We start from the raw sequence: 23,527 nt of genomic DNA on the forward strand, positions 1-23,527 counted from the left end.
AACAACATACAGCAACAAGAACACTCTAAAATTAAGCATGCAACCACTTTCTTTTCATAATTTTTCAACAATTTCAAGAGAGAAAGATTAGGAGCTAACCTAGCTTGATTAAAACACCAACAAGAGTTTGAATTCACAAGAAAAAATTCCAAAGATCCTTGCTGCACAAGGAGGCCGAAAGAGAGAGGAGCTTGAGAGGAAACTTGGGTTTTTTCTAACTTTTCTAATTTTTTAAACCTTTTTTCCAATTTTGTAAAATGAAAGTAAAAAGGTTTCAAAAGTTCATTTCAGCCAATAAATCAATAATAAACCAAATATTTTCACAACACTAAGTCCACTAAAGGACAAAATAACATTGGGGCAAAATGACCATTTTGCCCCTCCACACTAAAATAACATAAAGGGGTACTAAAGGGTATTTTGGGAAATTCTAAAGTCCCGACCACTCCCGACATTCCCAATGTCTAGAAAAACCGTCCCAATTTACTAACATACTAAGTTGTGATTTTACTGAGCCAAACATCGAGTTCCACGTTACCGGGCACCGAAAATGCAAAATTATGAAATTTACTATATGACATAAAATGCATTTCAGAATTCAATAATAACAGCATAAATAATTATTTAAATATCTATAAATAATTTTCATAATTAAACATAATTAACTGCTAATTTCCAAATTAAACTAAGCGGTCTTTACACTCTTTCTCTCTTTCGATCCTTCAAGGCAGCAGCTAGGATTGGAATTGTTTGAGTGATCTTAAGGATTTCTGGTGGAATTTGTGTGTTGTGATTCAACGTATCTCTCCCTATTCTTTATTTTCTTAATTTTTCTTTAGCCTAAGTTAGGTTTAATGTGTAAACTTGGGTTTTATGTTGCTGTATGAATAAAGGTAGTTTGTTTTGGTATTCTGAAGTTTGCTTGGTATTGTTTAAGTTAACTTGGGCTGGAATTGTTAGTTGAGTTTAGGTTTGAGCAAAGTTTGAGTTTGAGAACTCAAACCTAGCTCTTTAATGGTGACTTGGGATTTTGTGCTAATAGTTAGGTTCTGTTGCTTGATATTGGTTTGTTAGGGTATATACAAGCATTCTGAAGAGTATTGGAGAGTTTGGGGTTGAATTGAATTGTAGGGTTCGTTTTTTGGGTTCCCAACACAGAATCAATCGACCGATTCTGGGGGACCCGGAGAACCGGTCGACCACTTGGTACTCAGGAACGGGGCTTCCAGTTGGGAACCGGTCTGCTGGTTGGCCTATTTTCCAAAACCCTAGTTTTCCCCCTTTTTGTGTTGTTTAAGGTGTTAGCATCCTATTTATCGATGGGGTAATCCTTAATTTCAATTTCAAATCCCCGATAAGTGTTTTAGCGTGTCTCTCATCGAGTTTTGAACGTTATGGTTTAGGGTCATGTAAAGCGTGGAGCTACACTTCCACTCAGGCTGACCGGCACACTTGAGCACGGAAAGAGGTAAGATAGCATAATAATATATATGTGAATATATGCTTGTGTTAATTGTTTGCACTACTAACACTAATTATTTATGTGATTTTAAGGGTGTTAGTATAGTGTAGGTTTTTTGAGTAGTTACAGTGTTACCAACACGAGTACCAAGGGGTACGTCGCGCGTGTGGTACAACACTTAGCAATTTTCGGGGGTACAATAATGGCTCTACCAACACAAGTACAGGGTTGGTACTTTAGTGCATTTGGTACAGTGGTCGTACTTCCCTTAAGAACGTTCTTAACCATTTGGTAGGCTCGATTGATGAGCTCAGGGCGGCTTAAGCATAAAGTCGGTCTAGCATTGCTTATATATATGTATTGCATATCTTACTGAGTCTGTTAACTCATCAATTTGCTACCTTGTGTAGGTAAAGGAAAAGCTAAGCTGGAGGAACAGTGAGATGGAGCTCGGCAGCGATTGTACATATTGCGGCAGTGCAACCTAGAGGGTTTCGGTCTTTCAATATTTTGAGTTATATTTTGTTGTTTCCTGTCATTTGTTTAAAAGAAAAATGTACAGGGGGTTTTGTAATAACAAATGTAGTTTTTAATGTGTTTTATAACTTAGGATCCCGACCTTTATAGTTAATTAATTATAATATATTAAAATTAGCTTTTAAGTTTAGTAAATTTCAAATACGGGCGTTACAGATATATAATCAAAGAGGAAAGAAAAGACTAACATCCTTACATAATCAATTTTCATCATAATTCCTATATTTCTCTTTGATTCACTAGACTTCAGAAAATAAGTCAATATGTGATATATAATCAAGGAGAAAAATATGAATTTTTCATGGTGTTATGCTGCCTAATTCATGATAAATCTTTATAGGTTTCCTTTGGTTCACTAGACTTCAGAAAATAAGTCAATACGTGGTATATAACCAAAGGGAAGAATAAGAGATTCAAAATAATTATCATGCCGTCAAAATTATCGAGTTTCTTAAAAAAAAAATAATCAAAGTAGAATAGAAAATTCGGTTGAATATGTAAATTAAAAGGAAAATATTTTGAGTAAAAAATGTGGAATTAGCTCAATTGATTGATCTACCTTACTAAAATTACTCTTTGATGAAACGAAAATTGTCAGCGTGAATATCTTTGTCAAAGTCAGATATAAAATTAAGGATCTCATATATATATATATATATATATATATGTATATATATGGATTCCCATAAATATCATGATTTATGTATACATGCATATACTATGATAAAACAAAATAAAGAAGTGTAACTCTTTAGAGTCCAATCGCATGCTAACTTTAAAGGATGAATATGTATTACATATATTTAATTGTCAAATATATATTTATATATTGCATGTTCATGGCATCAGTTATATATATGTGTGTCCATGGCATTGCCTACGTGGGCAGCAACCACAAAAAGAAGAAAAATAATAAAAAAGCAGTGACTCACATATATAAAAAAGAGATATGAGACAGTGACATGACGCTATAAAATTACTCAAAATAACATTATTTCACTACAAAAAAATAGGTCTATGTCGGCGGGCCCGGCCCTCCGTTATTGATCTATCTCGACGGGTCTGGCCCGCCGTAAATTTCAATGCCGAGATTGGTGGTGAATCTATCTCGGCGGTCTCGGCCCGTCGTTATTGGGGACAGTCCTGGCGGGCAATGCCCGCCGTTAATAATAATGCAATCTCGACAGTCTATGCCCGTCGAGATAGGTATTTTTTTATCCCAATTTAATATTTTTTGACACCAATCTCGACGGGCCTAACCCCCCATTATTGGTCAATATTGGCATCTAAAGAGCCCGCCGAGATAGTGTACTGGTGGAAAAATAATAATTCTCCCTTCTATTACATTGATTGCATACAAAAATTTATAATTCAAATATAATTTACAAAATAATCTTTCAATACTTTAAATAGATGTATGTAATTCATTTTCTAATATAATAAAATATTACATAATAATATATATTGTAATTAGTTCAAAAGTTTGACAATAAGTATAATTAATCTTACATACTTAATAAAGTTTAATATAAATCATGGCATATATACTAAGTTAAGTAGGAGACACATTCTTCACGCACTTCGTTGATCTCATCCATTGAGTATGTTTTTTGGCCATAACACTACAATATAAAAGTCAGTCAAATTTTTTATATATTATAGTTTCTTTATGATTCAAAATTTAAATTATATTATAAAGATACGATAGCTCAAACACTTACATACTTCTCTAGATAAACTCTTGGATCGTTCGACATAGTTAAGTCTCTCATTAGTCGCATGATGTAAGAAACACAGACTTTATCGTCAGGTTGTTTAGTTGAGATATCTAGCAATTAATTTACTATTATGAACTACAAGCGTAGAGCAACAATTTTGTTCATATACATACATATAAACATATTCTTGATTGAGTTACTCTTACAGCTTGTCAAGGGAACAGTTGAAGATCTCCACAAGCTGTATCCCAATGTTGTCTCCTACAATGTCCATGCTTCAGAAACTGAAAATATTTCAATAGATCAAGTATGTAAATATATAGTCAGTAAAGTATTAATCAATTGTTTTTTACTAGCTGTCTCCTTTAAGATCATGTAAAATTAACATTAAGTCAAATAGTATGTAGGGATTAGCTCTTTTATACAGGGCATTAAAAGCAATTGGAGATTCATGGGCTAAGAATCACAAGTGGATAAACAATTGGGGACATAATGCAGGAGATTGTTTGGAAAACATGATCAGTTTGGAGCAACTCGGTAATTAATAATTAGTTGAATCTTTATTTCATTCCAACAATATGACGTAGCATGTTAAATTTTATTACTTGGATGAAAACTGAAATTAACTAATTAGCTGGTAATGAAATGTTGTTTTATTATTACTTTGTATCAACCAAAGCAAGATAATTCAGAGATCAATCTTATTATCCATGGTTTGTAATTATATGCATGAACCATCAATATCCAAATATCAATTTTGTTTTCTTACCTTTCTGAGTTTTAAATTACATTAAACACAACAACAAGAAATCTGATTTGACAAAAAATATAGTGACAATACTAAAATACCAAAATTGATCTTTGATCATATAAACAAAAAATTATACCTAACAACAAAGCCATATAGAAAAATTCAATCTTAGCAAATACATCACTCTATCAGATCAGTTAAGCAAATTGAGCAAAACCCATGTGATTGAAAAGACTATAAGCAAAAGGGCAATATTGAATAATCCCATGCATATAAAAAACACCCAGAAATTATTTCAAGTAACTTAAAAAGAAACCCCATGTTCACCAACTACAACAAAAATCAGATTTCCAAAACACCCATCAATGAAAATTTAAAAAACCAAAAAAAAAAAACAAAAACAACAGCAGCTTATGAAGAATATAAACCTGTGAACTGAGAATAATGTTTCAAACGAAAATTGAAAAAAAATAATCAGCTTCTTCTGTATGAAGCTTCCTTTGTGTTGTATGAAGCTTACCCAAACACATTTCAATCTAAAACATTCAAATGCAAGCTAACATTTCAATATTTTACTAACTTTTTAGACTAAAATAAATTAACAACTATTAGGATAAGAATATCAAAAAAAAAAAAATTCAATAATATATATTTAAGCTCACTTTTTTTTTAAAATAGTTGTGATGAAATAGAAGAAGAGAACATCAATGTTTGCTTGGAATTTTGGATTAGGAGAGAATGGCTGCTATTTTCTCAATGGAGAAGAAAATAGGGTTTTTTTTAAAGATGTAATGGAAAGAAGATGAAAAGAGAGGGTAAAGGGCATATGGGTGGGCTGAGCTTTTTTCGACCAATCTCGGTGGGCAATATAGGCCTGCCGTTATTGGTGCTGGACCAATAACGGCGGGCTTATATTGGCCCGTCGAGATTGGTCAAATTTTAAGTCTTACAATTTTTTTTTAAAAAAAATCAGGCCTATCTCGACATGCACACGCGAGCCCGCCGAGATTGCTCAAATTTAAAATTTTAAAAAAATAGCAATAACGGCGGGCCAATATAGGCCCGCCGTTATTGTTATGCTCAGAATTTTTTAAAAAAAAATCAGGCCTATCTCGACACGCACACGCGAGCCCGTCGAGATAGGGCTGCCGAGATAAACTTTTTTTTTTTAATTATCATATTTTTAAATTTTTTATTAAGTTTATAAATATTTATTTATTATTAATTAATAATAGCATAAATGACATGTCACTTTTTCTTTTTTTTTTCTATAAAAAAACAAAAAGCCTAAAATCTAATCACACGTTTCTCTTTTTTTAAAAAAAATAAAATAAAATTTAAAAACAATAACAATCTCGATATTAAAAAAAATCAAACTTTTTTTCTTAAATTTTTTATTCTATTATTATATTAAAAAAAAAAATACTCCCTTAAAAAGCTAAAAAAGTTTAAATTTAAAAATATTCCTAATAGCCCATTATATAATAGGCGTATTATTATATCTGTAACGTCCTAATCTATAGGGACACCATGTGTGATTTTATAAACTAATTTAATACTAATAGATTAATTAATTATTAAAAACTGTGATAATATTAAAAACTTAACTAAAATAAAACACTATAAACTGACATTATAACGACATAAAAAGTGTGTTCCGGGAATCCCTGTTATAAAAAGTTTTGCTAAAATATATACGACAACTATTTAAATACAAAATCAAAATACAAAGCAGATACAGCCAGCCTAAAACAACTCCTGACAACTCGGCACGCAGGCCGGCGATGTCAATATATACATTGCTGGAGAAGACTGTCACTTCATGGTTGATCAAGCTTTTATTTGCCTTTACCTGCACCACATAGCACCTGTGAGTCACATGGACTCAGTAAGAAAAGTAATAATAATAATAATCATATAGTTTATTATTCGAATATTGTAATTTATACACAATAAGAATCAAACCGTCACACATTATTCATATGATGAAATCCAAATCACTACTGACATCTGCTACAAATAAACATCAATATATAGATATTTGGTAATACAAAAATATTATAACAATAATGGAATTCATATTCATTTAATCATATAAATATATATGTTACCTCATAAAGCAACCATCTTCATAACATCACGTTGCTTAATCAGGCAAGTCAACTGATAATCATGTATTGTATTGCCTAATCAGGCAAGCCCGTGCCATAGCCTGGCACCTATATATTGCATAACGACATCACCTAATTAGGTGAGCCTGTGTCAAAGACCTGCACCCATATATCATATAATTTCATCACCTAATTAGGTGAGTCCGTGCCACAATCTGGCACCAATATATCGCATCGTCTAATCAGACGAGCCCGTGCCTACGCCCGGTACTTATCATATGTCATTGACGCTCGTACTTACGCTCAGTACGTCGCCAGGAAAATCGCATCACCTAATCAGGTGAGCCCGTACCTATACTCAGTACTCATCATATATCACTGACGCCCGTACTTACGCCCAACACATCGCCAGAAAAATCGCATCACCTAATCAGGTGAGCTCGTACCTACGCTCGGTACTCATCATATATCACTGACGCCCATACTTAAGCCCAGTACGTCGCCAGGAAAATCGCATCACGTAATCAGGTGAGCCCGTACCTATACTCGGTACTCGTCATATATCATTGACGGCTGTACTTACGCCCAGTTTGTCGCCAAGAAAATTGCATCACCTAATCAGGTGAGCTCGTACCTACGCTCGCTACTCATCATATATCACTGACGCCCGTACTTACGCCCAGTACGTCGCTAGGAAATTGCATCACCTAAACAGGTGAGCTCGTACCTACGCTTGGTACTCATCATATATCACTAACGCCTGTACTTACGCCCAGTACGTCGTCAGGAAAATCGCATCAAGTAATCAGGTGAGCTTATATATCACATGCATAATATCATCACATTATCGATACTCAACTAATCAATCTTTTCATTATATAATAATATTTTTTATATCTCAATATTAATCAATTGATTGCAATACTAATTGTATTACATATAACGTACTATGCAGTACAATATGCTTTTCTTACCTTTAATCCAGGTTCATACATTTCGGCCAACCCAAGTGGAGAACTATCCCTGATGATCTCAGCTCTATGTCACAACAATGATAAACCAATAAGTGTTTATCCCAAAATACTACTTATATTCACATAAGACAATCTAGGGTTTTCTACCAAACCCCGCGGTATAAATATACTAAAATAAAACTTATATTTTAGTTCTAAAACATACACCATTTTGTAGAGCTCGTTGCAAGCTTCGAAACGGTATATAGAATGTCTAAAACGGACACCTGAGTCAAAAGTTATGACAAAAATACGATGTCTGATCTCTTAGGAATTTCTAAAAACTATAAAACTCGAAAATCTAAATTTTTGCACTCACCGAAACACTACCAAAACTTATCCAAATCACTCCAAACTTCATAGGGCCCATATATACCATAAATATTACCATCCTTACGTAACATAAATAAAAATCGACCCCTTAAATGAAAAACGCCATTAACGTTCGGACTAAACTTTCAAAAGTTCAAAACTCGATTTCTAACTGAAAATCACCTCAAATTCAACAAGTAAACATCAAAACTAGTCCCATGACTACCCGAGAATAATCCTATAAGGTCAGAACCTTTATAAATATTCTAATTTACAAAACCCCTATACGAAACTAATTATTTTTAAACTTAAAACGAAATTAAACCATACCTTAAGCTTTCCCTTTTCAAAGATTTGCTATCTTGCTGCTACCGGAGCTTAGATCACTAGATTTCAGGTGGAAAATCGAAGAAAATACATATAGGAAGAGAAGGTTTTGTCGAAGGAGGGAGAACGAAGGTTTCGTTGTTCGTTCTTTCTACTGTTATAACTTAAAACTTAATATATATACTTTTAAAACGAGCTTCAGTTTCGTTTTATATATATAATAATAATAATATAATATTAATAATAATATTAATAAAAACTTTATTATTAATAGTTATCTTGTTATTTCTTAGTCACTAAGAAATTTTTATTTTTAGATTATTTGGCCAACTTTGAGTACCCTAAAATACCCCAATATTTCTAAAATCAACTTATGTTAATAATCCCATCAATATTTCTAACTAAAACTGTTGTGATATTTTTATCCTCTATTTAGGTCTCCAGGGTCGCCGAACCTGAAAATATTTATATTTCACAAATAACTCATATTATAACCACGTATTTCAAATAAATCTCCGTAATTAACAAATTACGCTTATATATCCACTTATCGAGTCTTCAGGGTCGCCGAACCTGAAAATATTTTATTCCACATATAGCTCATATTAAATTCACACATGCTATATAAGTCTCTGTAATTTACAAATTACGCTTATTTACTCACTTATAGCAAAATTTACATTTTCTGCTGAAATAAATTAGTAGGACCATAATCCCACTTATTACCTGATTAACACATAATATAAATATAAACTCTAATTATTTCCTATTAGATTTATTGGGATATTACAATATCTATCTGTACATTATACTATTAATTTTCATTAGTCTCATAGTTAGCTTCTCTCTCTCTATTTTTTTTTTTTTCTATTTTCATAATCATATATCATTTTTATTTTCAATGCAATCAAATTTTAGTTTTTATTTACACATCATCATATTAACAATTGATGATGTTTTTATGCTCCATTAGTTTGTATTGATAATATATCTATTTTTATTTATAATGTTGATTTTTTAAGTATGACATATATTGCTTTTTATATATTAATAATGATTTTTTTTTCTAGGCCTATCCATGTAGTCAATCTCGATTTGATTCAATGCATCAAGTAGTGGCCCTACTCTCTAAAGGCATGGATGAGAATTCTACCTTTAATTGTTTGGAACAATAAGATTTCACGGTAAGTGAACTCACCCTCTTTTGATTTCTACATCTATTGATATAAAGAAGAAGTAATTTCAATCTAAATAGATTGTTATCATGGTAAGATGAGATCGTTTCTAATAATTACAAAAAATAATTTATAATTGTATATTTGGTATAGTTATAAATGTATTTTTTTCTTTTGAAAACATGTATAATTATAAATATCTATAACAACTATCTTTTATCCTTTTGAATAATAATTAATTAGTTTACAATATGAATAATTAATATGTCTAAAGAATTTTATTTTATTTTGTTTAGAAAATTCAACTGCTATTATGAACCACAAATCGTTTACAACAACAGAAACAATTCCAGTTTTTTCTTATTTTATTCTAACAAATATGAATTTACTAATTTATATATATAAATGAGAGATATGAAGCGATGACATGACATTCTAAAATCGCTTTAAATGGCTCTTTTTCTTATTTGCTTAATTCTCTTACTTTTTGAATTTTTTAATTTCATTTTCTAAATATTTTAATTTTTTATTAAAAAAAAAACAGTTATACATATTTAATAATTTTTACTTTCTTAAAAAAAAAAAATTCAAATATACGGCATGTTTATCTCATTTAAAATTTTCATAGTTATTTATATAGTAGTATGATATATCTCTTTTATATAAATAATCATGATAATATTATTATTGTAGATTCAGATATTTTATTGTTAATCTGTTATTTTTTTTATTTATTCTTTTACTTTGCATTGTAAAGGTTATTTTATTCCTACTTTATTGAGTAGAATCAATTATATTACTTTGATATTTAATTTTTTTTAATGGGAGATTACATTTTCATGTGTTGTTCTTATAACCTATTTATACATTAGTCACTAATGTCCTTATTAGTGTTTTGAATGGAGAAGAGTGGTGGGTATTGCCACAAAAAAATTATATAAATAATTTATATAGAATTTTTTATGAATTCAACTACGATATGAATTTTTAGTAGTTAATTAGGTAGACATATTTATCTATCTATATATTTATATATTTATACGAAGTTGAGTTATAAGATAGTGATGTGATGATATGGTGATGATATAATATAGTAGTAACTATAAGTGAGATACGTTGATGACAGTTATTTTGAAATTATGTGATTAGTTTTCTATAAGTTTATGGTCTTCTTTTTGTTTTGTATCTATATTTTGTGTGAGTATTACTTAATTTTAAACTTTTTTTCACTATAATATACATTTGAAGATTTTTTTGTGTTTTATTTTGTATATATTAAAAATTCCATGTCATCCTCCAAATAGTTAAATTACCTTTGTGCCACAATGAGTGGATCATATCACTTCATTCGTGACCAAAGAGGTGTCATCACCTCGTCCCCATGCCAAGATATGATGGTTACTTCCCTCAATTAAGGTAACAATTAGAGAGGTAATTCTAAATCTATGTTGCAAGTCCTAGAAAAAGTTCAAAAGTATTACTTGTTGACTTACGAGTATATTTTTAGGGGTAAGTGTTATTATACGTTGATTTTGTAAAAATAGAAATCACAATGATAGCATTTCATCACCTTTATTTAAAAAATATTTTATTTAAATGAGGAGGCTTTAATTTATGAAAACGTTGTAAGTTTTTTTTTACAGCTTGATTGTGTGAATATTTAAATTTATATATTTTCGTGTTAAGGTTTATGTTAATTCTATTTTTAGCATATTTAATTGACAAAAATATTTTATTATATATTATATATTTCGGCTGAAGTGTTTAATTTGGTTACCATATGTTGTGTACCTAAACTTGGAACGAAAGTTGTCTAGCTTTCCTATTTATGGAAATTGAGGTTAAAATGGTAAGTTTTGATTACACATTTATTCTTATCTAACCAGCTGTTTATTCTGATCTTGTGTGAGTTTCCCATTTTCTTAGATCAGATTTCTTGAAGTGAAAACCGGAGCTAAACTTTCCCTTTCTATAAAAGGAAAGTTGTACTTACTACCCACAACTCTGCAGGTACAGAAACGAAAATTCCTCGACTGATTGAAGAATTATTTTAGGGAAGTTTCTAGTGGGTTGGGGTCTGGTTCAGAGCGTGTGTAAGCTGTTAATAAAGTGTATATTGATTATAAATACACCTTATAGCAGTTAGGTTTTGTATCTCTTTCATTCACTTTCATATCTTGAGGAAAGAGTGTCTTTGTTATGTACAGAAGAGTTGTTCGACTCTTACTCTATTTATTTGTAGTTGTATTGTCTTGAGTCTGTATTCAAGCCTACATCGAAGAAGAACATCAGTGCACCCGTCGGGAGAAGGTGTTTACAAGCTTTCGGGATATTGCTTTGGAAGTCTTGCATCGGGAGGATACAAGCACACAACCTTCGGGAGAAGGTGTTTACAAGCTTTCAGGAGATTGCTTTGAAGTCTTGCATTGGGATTATACAAGCACACAACCTTCGGGAGATGGTTGTATAGGCTTTCGGGAGATAGCCTTTAAATATTGAATCGGGAGGATTCGAGCACTCTTCAAGGTGAACGAAGGGATTTCGAGCTCTTGGAGTTTTATCAAGATTCAGTTAGTAGGTGGAATGCATCAAGCTTGCAGCATACAATAAGAGGGAGTCTATTTATGCATAAGTCAATTACTTTGTATTTTTGATACTGATCTAATGAATCTTATCTCTGGGCGTGGCCCCGTGGACTAGTAACAATCTGAAAGGATTGTTGAAACCACGTACAAAAATCTTGTGTGTTTTTACTTTTATGCGCTGTTTGTTTTTCTGGGTTTCTCTGGAGTTACAGAGTTGTATTCTGTAACTACGGAAAAACTGTTTTCAGTACTAGTTTCATTATTCCACATTTAATTAATCCCTTAATTAGATAATTAAACTTGAATATTAAAATACAGAATTTCAATTGGTATCAGAGCAAGTCACTAAATTCTTAGTGAGATCTTGAGGTTATTCCGTTTAATTTGTTTTGTGTGAGATGTCTTTGTTTGCAGAAGGAAGCTCTATCTCTCGACCACCTCTGTTGAATGAATCGAACTATCCTTATTGGAAGGTCAGGATGAGAGCATTTATAAAATCACAAGATGAGAAGGCTTGGAGAGCTATACTTACAGGCTGGACACAACCTACTGAAAGTGATGATAAAGGTAATACTAAGGTAAAACCTAAACTCAATTGGACTATTGAAGATGAAAAATTGTCTGGTTATAATAATAAGGCTTTACATGCTATTTTTAATGGTGTTGGTGAAGGTTTTATTAAATTAATTTCATCTTGTGAATCTGCAAAGGAGGCGTGGGAAATCCTTCAAATTCAGTTTGAAGGTACCGCTGATGTAAAAAGATCACGTTTTACCATGTTGCAAACTAGATTTGATGAATTGAGAATGTTAGAAACTGAAACTTTGTCTGATTTTTATGAAAGATTATCTGATATTTCTAATGAGTTTTTTGCCTTGGGAGAAAAATTAGATGAATCGGTCTTGGTTCGGAAAATTGTTCGTGTGCTTCCTGACAGGTTTGACACAAAATTGCTAGCAATGGAAGAAGCAAAAGACTTTGGCAAAATGAAGGTTGAAGAACTCATGGGTTCTTTAAGAACTTTTGAGTTAAATCAACAAATCAAGAAAAAGAGTAAGCAAAGTTCCTTAAATGAGAAAAGCAAAGGTATTGCTTTTAATGTTTCTAGACATATTATTTCTGATGATGATAATGATGATGAAATGGCCTTGTTGACGAAAAATTTCCAAGATTACATGAAATCTGTTGGAAATAAAAAGAATTTTTCAAAAACTCCAGAAGATAACATTTCAGTTAACGATCCCTCTAAACCTTTTTCATCTAACAAAGGTATTCGTTGCAGAGAGTGTGAAGGGTATGGTCAAATTCAATCTAAATGTGCCAATACCCTAAAGAAAAATAAAAAGGGATTGAATGTTACTTGGAGTGATGATTCTGAAAGTAGTGAAGATGAAAAAGAAAAAGTTGCTCTAACAAGTGTTTTGTCAAGAAATTTGCAGGAAAAAGGAAAATTCATGTGCATGAATAATACCTTGATCGATGACAACAAAGAAGAAGATGGATCCAAATCAGATGAGTCAGAAATTAATGAGAACCCTATGGCTGAATCTTACAAGGTAATGTTTGGTAAGTGGTTGGAAATATGTGCTGAAAATCGTTCCCTGGTTAAAGATAATAAAGACTTGTGTAACCAGGGGCGGAGCCAGAACTAAATAGTTGGGGGGGCCAATATCGGACAACACAGTATACAACAAATTTAAATTTTGGTGATTAAAATATCTTTTAAGGATGTATGTCAATTGTGGAAAATATTATGATTTTTGAACTTTATAAATATTTTAAAAAATAATCAAATAATTAAATTAAAAATAAAATACGAGTGATAGTTTAAAATTTGACGGAGTTCAATTTAATATTACCAAAATTAATAATGATATGTAGTTTCTTTAGAAAAAAAAATCATATTGATTTTAAGAATAATATAATTGGTTAATTTTATGTAACACCCTAACTAATTTAGGCGTATTACGTGATTTTTAAACGTACTGTGCAGCTCGTTGCTAATCAACGAGGTTTATGGAAAAACGTGATTAATTAAAATTTTGCTTTTTCATTAACTTATAAACCATTTTACAAAAAATCTCGGGATCCCGATTTATAAAAATATTTACAAACGTTTTTACTGTTCAACTTTTACATCAAAATAAAGTCGTCTAACGACAATTACAAAATCTCAGCCGTGCTGTCCCGAGGATCGTACGCTCCAGGCCTAACCGCCCCGACATGTACAATCCCATAAGCTCGCTCACGGTCCATCAGCAACTGCCTTGCCTTTACCTACACATGCAACATAAACTGTGAGTCGACAGACTCAGTAAGAAAAGCATAATAATACTCATACATGATACTAACTGCCGTGTCCAACACGATACTGAGTCCCGCTACTGCCATGTCCAACATGGTACTGAGCCACTGAGTCCCGCTACGGCCATGTCCAACATGGTACTGAGCCACTACTGCCATGTCCAACATGGTACTGAGTTCTGAACGTTCCTAGGGACGGTACTATTGACACGTAACAACCCGGATCGGCCGAACCGGCCATACTCCGCCGCCGGTCATACTCCACTCGTACCGACGTGTTACTATATCCTCCCGATCGGTCGAACCGGTCATACTCCGCCGCTGGTCATACTCCACTGTACCGACGGGATACGTCAATAGCACGGAACCACCAACCGATCACTGATCGGTCAAACCGGTCATACTCCGCCGTCTTGGTCATACTCCACGTACCGACGTGACAGGGTTGGATGGTTCGAAGCCTAATACATATCTAATGTAATCTAACAGGCTTCCTACATGCACGCTAAACATGTAATCTACATATGCATACTATTATACTAATCTTACCCGGATTCCGATTTCGGGTGTGCGGCCAACCCGACCGGAATCGCAAGAACGGCGGACATCGGCTCCTAAACCATAAAAACCACAACGCTATAAGTGACACGCTAAATCACTTCCCGGGGACTAAAACTCGAAACTAAAAGTTTCCCTATCGTTAAAAAGCATGGCAATACCCCTAAAAACCCAAAAACGAGGAAAACTCGGGTTCTGAAAAATCCCCCATCCGGAAGTCCGGTTGCCCCAACCGGAATTCCGGTTCTGGGAAAATCTGAACCCCCATCCGGAATTCCGGATGCTCAACCGGAATTCCGGTTCCTCGCAGGCAGCAACCAAAAATTCTCACATCTTGACCAATTCGAACCTAATTGATCCCAAACTTTCCAGACCTCCTCTATAGGTCCCAAATAACCATTCTAGAGTATCAAACCTACCCAGAAACCCCACATGCAAAATTCACCATTGGAGCTCAAGCTTTGAGTTCCAAACTCAAGCTTGAGCCAACCACCAAGACAAGCATGCCAACCAACTAAAATCAACCTAAACTAGCATAATATAAGCCCTGAAAACAAACAACAACAACCAGCAATTCACAGAAACAAAGCATGGAATTTCTCTCAAAATTCATAACTTTTGCAAAGAAAACTCAAGGCTTTAACAATCTAACCTACATGCTTCTAACATAGCTTAAACAACAACAATAATCATGCTTTAATCCTCATAAATCAACAACAATAACACAGCAGTAACATCTCTCAAAATCACATGCATTTACTCAACTATTTTCACTTAATTTCAAGAAAACATAGAAGAATAAGTTCAAGGATCTTACCTACAATTGGATTACACTTAGATGAGAAGAAAATCACAAGAATTGAAGAGAAAAACCTCTGCCCTAGCAGCCAAGACCAAGCCGAAATGGAGAGAAGGAAAAGAGAGCTTGAATGTGTGATTTTTTTGAAATTTCTATTTTTTGTCTAAGTGTTAAAAAATGAAGGAACTTGGAAATAATAAAGCCAATTAATTAAGCTCATTTCAGCCAACATTTAATAAAATAAATACTTATTTTTCCATTTAATAAATCACATAAAACCAAACACTAATGGGGCAAAAAGACCATTTTGCCCCTCCACCATAAAATCACTAAAATCATACTAAAGGGGTATTTTTGGGACATTCTAAATTCCCGGCCATTCCCGACATTCCCAATGTCTAAACCCGTCCCCAAAATACTAACATACTAAGTTGTGATTTCTACTGAGCCAAACGCCGCGTTCCAAATACCGGACACCGGAAATACGAAATATAAAAACTGCTGATAACATACACATGCATAACTGAATTCCATAAATATCCATGATAAATTATTTAAATAGCTATAAATAATTTCCTGATTAACATAAATAACTGCTAATTTCCAAATTAACTAAGCGGGCTTTACAACTATCCCCCCCTTAAAAGGATTTCGTCCCCGAAATCTAACTCCGAATAACTCGGATATTGAGCTCGCATATCTGATTCTAGCTCCCAGGTGGCTTCTTCCACCTTACTGTTTCTCCAGAGAACCTTGACCAACGCTATGGTCTTATTCCGAAGGACTTTATCCTTTCTATCCAGGATCTGCACTGGTTGTTCCTCATAGGACATATCTGACTGAAGCTGAAGGCTCTCATAACTGAGTATATGAGAGGGGTCTGAAACGTATTTTCTCAACATTGAGACATGAAATACGTTGTGCACTGCTGATAAAGCTGGAGGCAATGCTAACCGATATGCCACTTGACCTATCTTCTCGAGAATCTCGAAAGGTCCTGTAAATCTAGGGCATAACTTGCCTCTTTTCCCGAAACGTTTAATCCCCTTCATCGGAGATACTCGCAAAAACACATGGTCCCCTACTCGGAACTCAACATCTCGACGTTTCGGATCTGCGTAACTCTTCTCGTCCGCTTCCGGGAGGCAAGCATTCTAGCTTTAATCTTCTCTATTGCCTCATTGGTCCGCTGAACTGACTCCGGACCTAGATATTTCCTCTCCCCTGTCTCATCCCAGTGGATAGGGGATCTACATTTCCTACCGTACAACAGTTCATAGGGTGCCATCCCTATCGTACTCTGATAACTGTTGTTGTACGAGAACTCCACTAACGGTAGGTATTTACTCCATGAACCCTCAAAGTCCATAACACAGGCTCTCAACATATCCTCTAATATCTGAATTGTCCTTTCGGACTGACCATCTGTCTGAGGATGGAATGCTGTACTGAATTTTAGCTTTGTACCCATTGCCCGTTGCAAACTTTGCCAAAATTTGGAGGTGAATTTCGGATCCCTGTCCGAAACTATAGACTTCGGTACCCCGTGAAGTCTCACTATCTCCCTGACATATAACTCTGCCAACTGATCCACTGTAAACGTCGTTCTGACCGGCAGAAAATGAGCAGATTTCGTAAATCGGTCCACCACTACCCAGATGGAATCATACATACCCGTGGTCCTAGGTAACCCGACCACAAAATCCATAGCAATATCCTCCCATTTCCATTCTGGTAGGGTTAGAGGCTGCAACAACCCTGCTGGTCTCTGATGTTCAGCCTTGATCTGCTGACACGTGAGGCATCTCGAAACGAATTCTACCAAATTCTTCTTCATACCGCTCCACCAGAAGTACGGTTTCAAGTCTTGGTACATCTTGGTGGTGCCGGGATGCAGAGAATACGGGGTAGAATGAGCCTCCTCAAAGATCTCGTTCCTCAAGTCCACACTGTTCGGGACGCAAACCCTGGCTTTATACAAAAGCATCCCACTATTTGACACTGAAAAGTTCTTGGCTTGACCAGCCAATACCTCATCTCGGATCTTCACTAACTCCGGATCTGTCGTCTGAGCAACTTTTATTCTTTCTAATAGATCAGATTGCAGCGTTAAGTTGTGTAGCTGACCTACCACAAACTCAATGCTGGACCTGACCATATCCTCTGCTAGCTGAGGTGAGATCTGAACCATGCTAGCTACCTGCCCGGGACCCTTTCTACTCAGGGCATCGGCCACTACATTGGCTTTTCCGGGATGATAGAGGATCTCGCAATCATAATCCTTCACTAGTTCCAACCAACGCCTCTGTCTCATGTTCAAATCTTTCTGAGTAAAGAAATACTTGAGACTCTTATGGTCGGTATAGATCTCGCACTTCTCACCATACAAGTAATGCCGCCAAATCTTCAGTGCAAAAACCACTGCGGCCAATTCTAAATCATGAGTCGGGTATCGCTGTTCATAATCCTTTAACTGACGGGAGGCATAAGCGATAACCCGATCGGCTTGCATCAATACGCACCCCAAACCCTGTTTGGATGCGTCACAATAGACCACGAACTTCTCCTCGTCCGAAGGCAAAGCTAGTACCGGAGCGGTAATCAACCTCTGTTTCAGCTCCTGAAAACTAGCTTCGCATTTATCTGACCAGATAAATCGCTGATTCTTCTTTGTAAGCTCGGTTAGGGGCATTGAAATTTTGGAGAACCCCTCCACGAACCTACGGTAATACCCAGCTAATCCCAAAAAGCTTCTGATCTCTGTCACTGTCTTCGGTCTCGGCCAATCCCTGACGGATTCAATCTTTCCGGGATCCACCTTGATCCCGTCTTTACTCACAATGTGCCCTAGGAAGGACACCTGAGACAACCAGAACTCACATTTCTTGAACTTGGCGTAGAGTCTATGTTCTCGAAGTCGTTGCAGTACCATCTGAAGATGTAACTCATGCTCCTCTTCTGACTGAGAGTACACGAGGATGTCGTCGATAAACACAATCACACAGATATCGAGGAAATCCTTGAATACCCTGTTCATCAGGTCCATGAATGCTGCAGGAGCGTTGGTTAGTCCGAATGACATAACCAGGAACTCGTAGTGTCCATACCTAGTGCGGAAAGCCGTCTTTGGAATGTCCTCCTCTCGGATCCTCAACTGATGATAACCCGAACGGAGATCAATCTTAGAGAAGACCGTCTTCCCCTGAAGCTGATCGAACAAGTCATCGATCCTAGGTAATGGATATTTGTTCTTCACCGTCAGCTTGTTCAACTCTCTGTAGTCGATGCACATCCTCATAGATCCATCCTTCTTCTTCACGAACAAAACCGGGGCTCCCCAAGGTGACACACTGGGCCGAATAAACCCTATGTCAAGCAACCCCTGGAGCTGAATCTTTAACTCCTTAAGTTCAGCTGGAGCCATCCTATACGGGGCTTTAGAAACCGGATCCACCCCTGGTGCCAAGTCAATCACGAAGTCAATCTCCCTCTGAGGTGGTAACCCTGGAAGTTCTTCGGGAAAAACGTCCAGAAATTCCCGAACCACACTGATGTCCTCTGGCCGAATGGTGTCCGGCCGAGTGGTGTCCACCACCACGGTCAGAAACCCTAAGCACCCACCGTGCAATAATTCTCTCGCTGACATAGCCGAGATCACCGGGATCCGAGATCCCTGAACCGAACCCACAAATACGAACGGTTCTTCACTTTCTGGTTGGAAGACCACCATCTTCCTCTTGCAATCAATGCTCGCCGAATATTTAGATAGGAAATCCATTCCTAAAATAATATCAAATTCGACTAAGCTCATCTCTATCAGATCAGCGCTTAACTCTCTACCATCTATCCTGATCGGCATAGACCTAATCCACCTATTGGAGATAACCAATTCTCCGCCAGGTAACAGGGTTCCAAACCCTGACTCATATCTATCAAAGGGTCTACCCAACTTACTAAAGACTCTAGCAGCCACACAAAACAACCCCGAACCAAGCACTCACCCGGAGAATGCCTCTTACTAGTAAGACACTCCAGTAGGAGTAACGGGTCTTAACACTACCCTGACGATCGTCTTGATTCTGGTTCCCTCGGAACCTCTTGTTCTGCCTTGAGCCACCAGATGCAGTGGGTGATTCCTCCTCCAGTCCATGGCCGAACCGCTACCTCCCCTGCTGAAACCTGACGCAGAAGGGGTAGGAGCCCCGCCACATTCCGGAGTTCTAACTGATTCCACATACATCTAGCTGCGCCTCGCCCTCACCATGCTTTCTTCGCCACCTCAACCTAGATGGCCTTATCGTCGGTAGTGATCATAAGGTCATACTTGATCTTCACATTAAGTCCATCGAGAAATTTTCTTTCTTACTGAAATCGGTTGGCGCAAATCCCGAGGCTATCCTCGCCAACCGGCTAAACTGAGCAATATAATCCGTCATGCTCATATTCTCTCGCTGGGTCAGGTGGGCGAACTCTTTCCTCTTGGCGCTTCTGACCGCCTCGTTATAACATTTAACGCTGAAGAGTTCCTAAAACCTTTCCCAGGTCATAGAGATGACGTCATGGATCTGAGACACCATGTCCCACCAGACCAGAGCGTCTTCTTAAACTGAAAAGTGGCACTCACCACTCTGTCGTTCCCGGTGACACCCATAAAGTTTTGAATCTTGGTGACCACCGTCAGCCACTACTCGGCTTTCAACACGTCCGGACCTCCCAGGAAAACCGGAGGTGCCTGCTTCCGGAACCGCTCGTACTAAGGTTCCAATCTAATGGCCGCTACCACTATCTCGGCACAGGCAGCGAGGGGTGTGCCACTGGAACTACGGGCACTGGAACTGCAAGAGCACCCTGCTGTCTCAACCTCTGAATCTCGAGATCTTGCTCTTCTATCCGGGTTTGCATTTCCGCAAACCGTAACTTCCCAATTCCGGGCTTCCTGATTCACTTGGGCAGCCTGCGGTGAGTTAACATCACTCCAACCGCGAACCCTGCCCCTGGGACCTCTACCTCGGCCCAAAACACTTGGGGGGAAACTGAGCTCCTCGACCTTGATCTGACCCGACTGAGATGCCCTGTCTCCTAATATTCGCCTGGCGTCCATCTAGTCTGAACTGCCTCGAAATTCCGAGTTGGCATTTCAGGTCACGATCATCGAGAGCTTTACTAATGCCGCTCAATTCGGAAATTAGAAATGAAACATGCGCCTATTCTACTATCAGGCTACTAACATGCTTCCTAACAGGCTTTTCTTTTTCATAACTGAATAAAATAAACTACTAAAGCAATAAAGGCTTACTGAACCGTGAACCGAGCTAACTGCTGATGATGATTGTACATGTCGTGACGATCTTCTAAGACAACTCCGGCGCTACGATACCAAATTGTAACACCCTAACTAATTTAGGCGTATTACGTGATTTTTAAACGTACTGTGCAGCTCGTTGCTAATCAACGAGGTTTATGGAAAAACGTGATTAATTAAAATTTTGCTTTTTCATTAACTTATAAACCATTTTACAAAAAATCTCGGGATCCCGATTTATAAAAATATTTACAAACGTTTTTACTGTTCAACTTTTACATCAAAATAAAGTCGTCTAACGACAATTACAAAATCTCAGCCGTGCTGTCCCGAGGATCGTACGCTCCAGGCCTAACCGCCCCAACATGTACAATCCCATAAGCTCGCTCACGGTCCATCAGCAACTGCCTTGCCTTTACCTACACATGCAACATAAACTGTGAGTCGACAGACTCAGTAAGAAAAGCATAATAATACTCATACATGATACTAACTGCCGTGTCCAACACGATACTGAGTCCCGCTACTGCCATGTCCAACATGGTACTGAGCCACTGAGTCCCGCTACGGCCATGTCCAACATGGTACTGAGCCACTACTGCCATGTCCAACATGGTACTGAGTTCTGAACGTTCCTAGGGACGGTACTATTGACACGTAACAACCTGATCGGTCGAACCGGTCATACTCCGGCTGCTGGTCATACTCCAGCCTGTACCGACGTGTTACTATATCCTCCTGATCGGTCGAACCGGTCATACTCCGGCTGCTGGTCATACTCCAGCCTGTACCGACGGGATACGTCAATAGCACGGAACCACCAACCAGTGTCAGCCTGATCGGTCAAACCGGTCATACTCCGGCTGCTGGTCATACTCCAGCCTGTACCGACGTGACAGGGTTGGATGGTTCGAAGCCTAATACATATCTAATGTAATCTAACAGGCTTCCTACATGCACGCTAAACATGTAATCTACATATGCATACTATTATACTAATCTTACCTGGATTCCGATTTCAGGTGTGCGGCCAACCCGATCGGAACTGCACTGAACGACGGACATCGGCTCCTAAACCATAAAAACCACAACGCTATAAGTGACACGCTAAATCACTTCCCGGGGACTAAAACTCGAAACTAAAAGTTTCCCTATCGTTAAAAAGCATGGCAATACCCCTAAAAACCCAAAAACGAGGAAAACTCGGGTTCTGAAAAATCCCCCATCCGGAAGTCCGGTTGCCCCAACCGGAATTCCGGTTCTGGGAAAATCTGAACCCCCATCCGGAATTCCGGATGCTCAACCGGAATTCCGGTTCCTCGCAGGCAGCAACCAAAAATTCTCACATCTTGACCAATTCGAACCTAATTGATCCCAAACTTTCCAGACCTCCTCTATAGGTCCCAAATAACCATTCTAGAGTATCAAACCTACCCAGAAACCCCACATGCAAAATTCACCATTGGAGCTCAAGCTTTGAGTTCCAAACTCAAGCTTGAGCCAACCACCAAGACAAGCATGCCAACCAACTAAAATCAACCTAAACTAGCATAATATAAGCCCTGAAAACAAACAACAACAACCAGCAATTCACAGAAACAAAGCATGGCATTTTCTCTCAAAATTCATAACTTTTGCAAAGAAAACTCAAGGCTTTAACAATCTAACCTACATGCTTCTAACATAGCTTAAACAACAACAATAATCATGCTTTAATCCTCATAAATCAACAACAATAACACAGCAGTAACATCTCTCAAAATCACATGCATTTACTCAACTATTTTCACTTAATTTCAAGAAAACATAGAAGAATAAGTTCAAGGATCTTACCTACAATTGGATTACACTTAGATGAGAAGAAAATCACAAGAATTGAAGAGAAAAACCTCTGCCCTAGCAGCCAAGACCAAGCCGAAATGGAGAGAAGGAAAAGAGAGCTTGAATGTGTGATTTTTTTGAAATTTCTATTTTTTGTCTAAGTGTTAAAAAATGAAGGAACTTGGAAATAATAAAGCCAATTAATTAAGCTCATTTCAGCCAACATTTAATAAAATAAATACTTATTTTTCCATTTAATAAATCACATAAAACCAAACACTAATGGGGCAAAAAGACCATTTTGCCCCTCCACCATAAAATCACTAAAATCATACTAAAGGGGTATTTTTGGGACATTCTAAATTCCCGGCCATTCCCGACATTCCCAATGTCTAAACCCGTCCCCAAAATACTAACATACTAAGTTGTGATTTCTACTGAGCCAAACGCCGCGTTCCAAATACCGGACACCGGAAATACGAAATATAAAAACTGCTGATAACATACACATGCATAACTGAATTCCATAAATATCCATGATAAATTATTTAAATAGCTATAAATAATTTCCTGATTAACATAAATAACTGCTAATTTCCAAATTAACTAAGCGGGCTTTACATTTTATTACTATTAATTAAACAATTTATTAAATATATTTTTAAAATTAATACAAATCAAATTAAATATAGAAAAAGAATAATATAATTATGATACTTAAATTCATATATAATAAAATTATATATAATATT

At 36.4% G+C, this 23,527-nt stretch overlaps 1 long non-coding RNA gene across 1 annotated transcript; it reads right to left on the reverse strand.

The window, feature by feature from the left end:
- Window positions 1–3,415: 3,415 nt before the first annotated feature.
- LOC115711200 (uncharacterized) lies at window positions 3,416–5,272 on the reverse strand. Its single transcript, XR_009686691.1, has 3 exons — window positions 5,131–5,272; window positions 3,721–4,001; window positions 3,416–3,621 (listed from the first exon to the last, which is right to left on the reverse strand). It is a non-coding gene; the product is annotated as an uncharacterized LOC115711200 (long non-coding RNA).
- Between the last annotated feature and the right edge of the window lie 18,255 nt (window positions 5,273–23,527).

This window comes from Cannabis sativa, chromosome 3 (assembly GCF_029168945.1).
Source record: "Cannabis sativa cultivar Pink pepper isolate KNU-18-1 chromosome 3, ASM2916894v1, whole genome shotgun sequence".
Taxonomy (NCBI): domain Eukaryota; kingdom Viridiplantae; phylum Streptophyta; class Magnoliopsida; order Rosales; family Cannabaceae; genus Cannabis; species Cannabis sativa.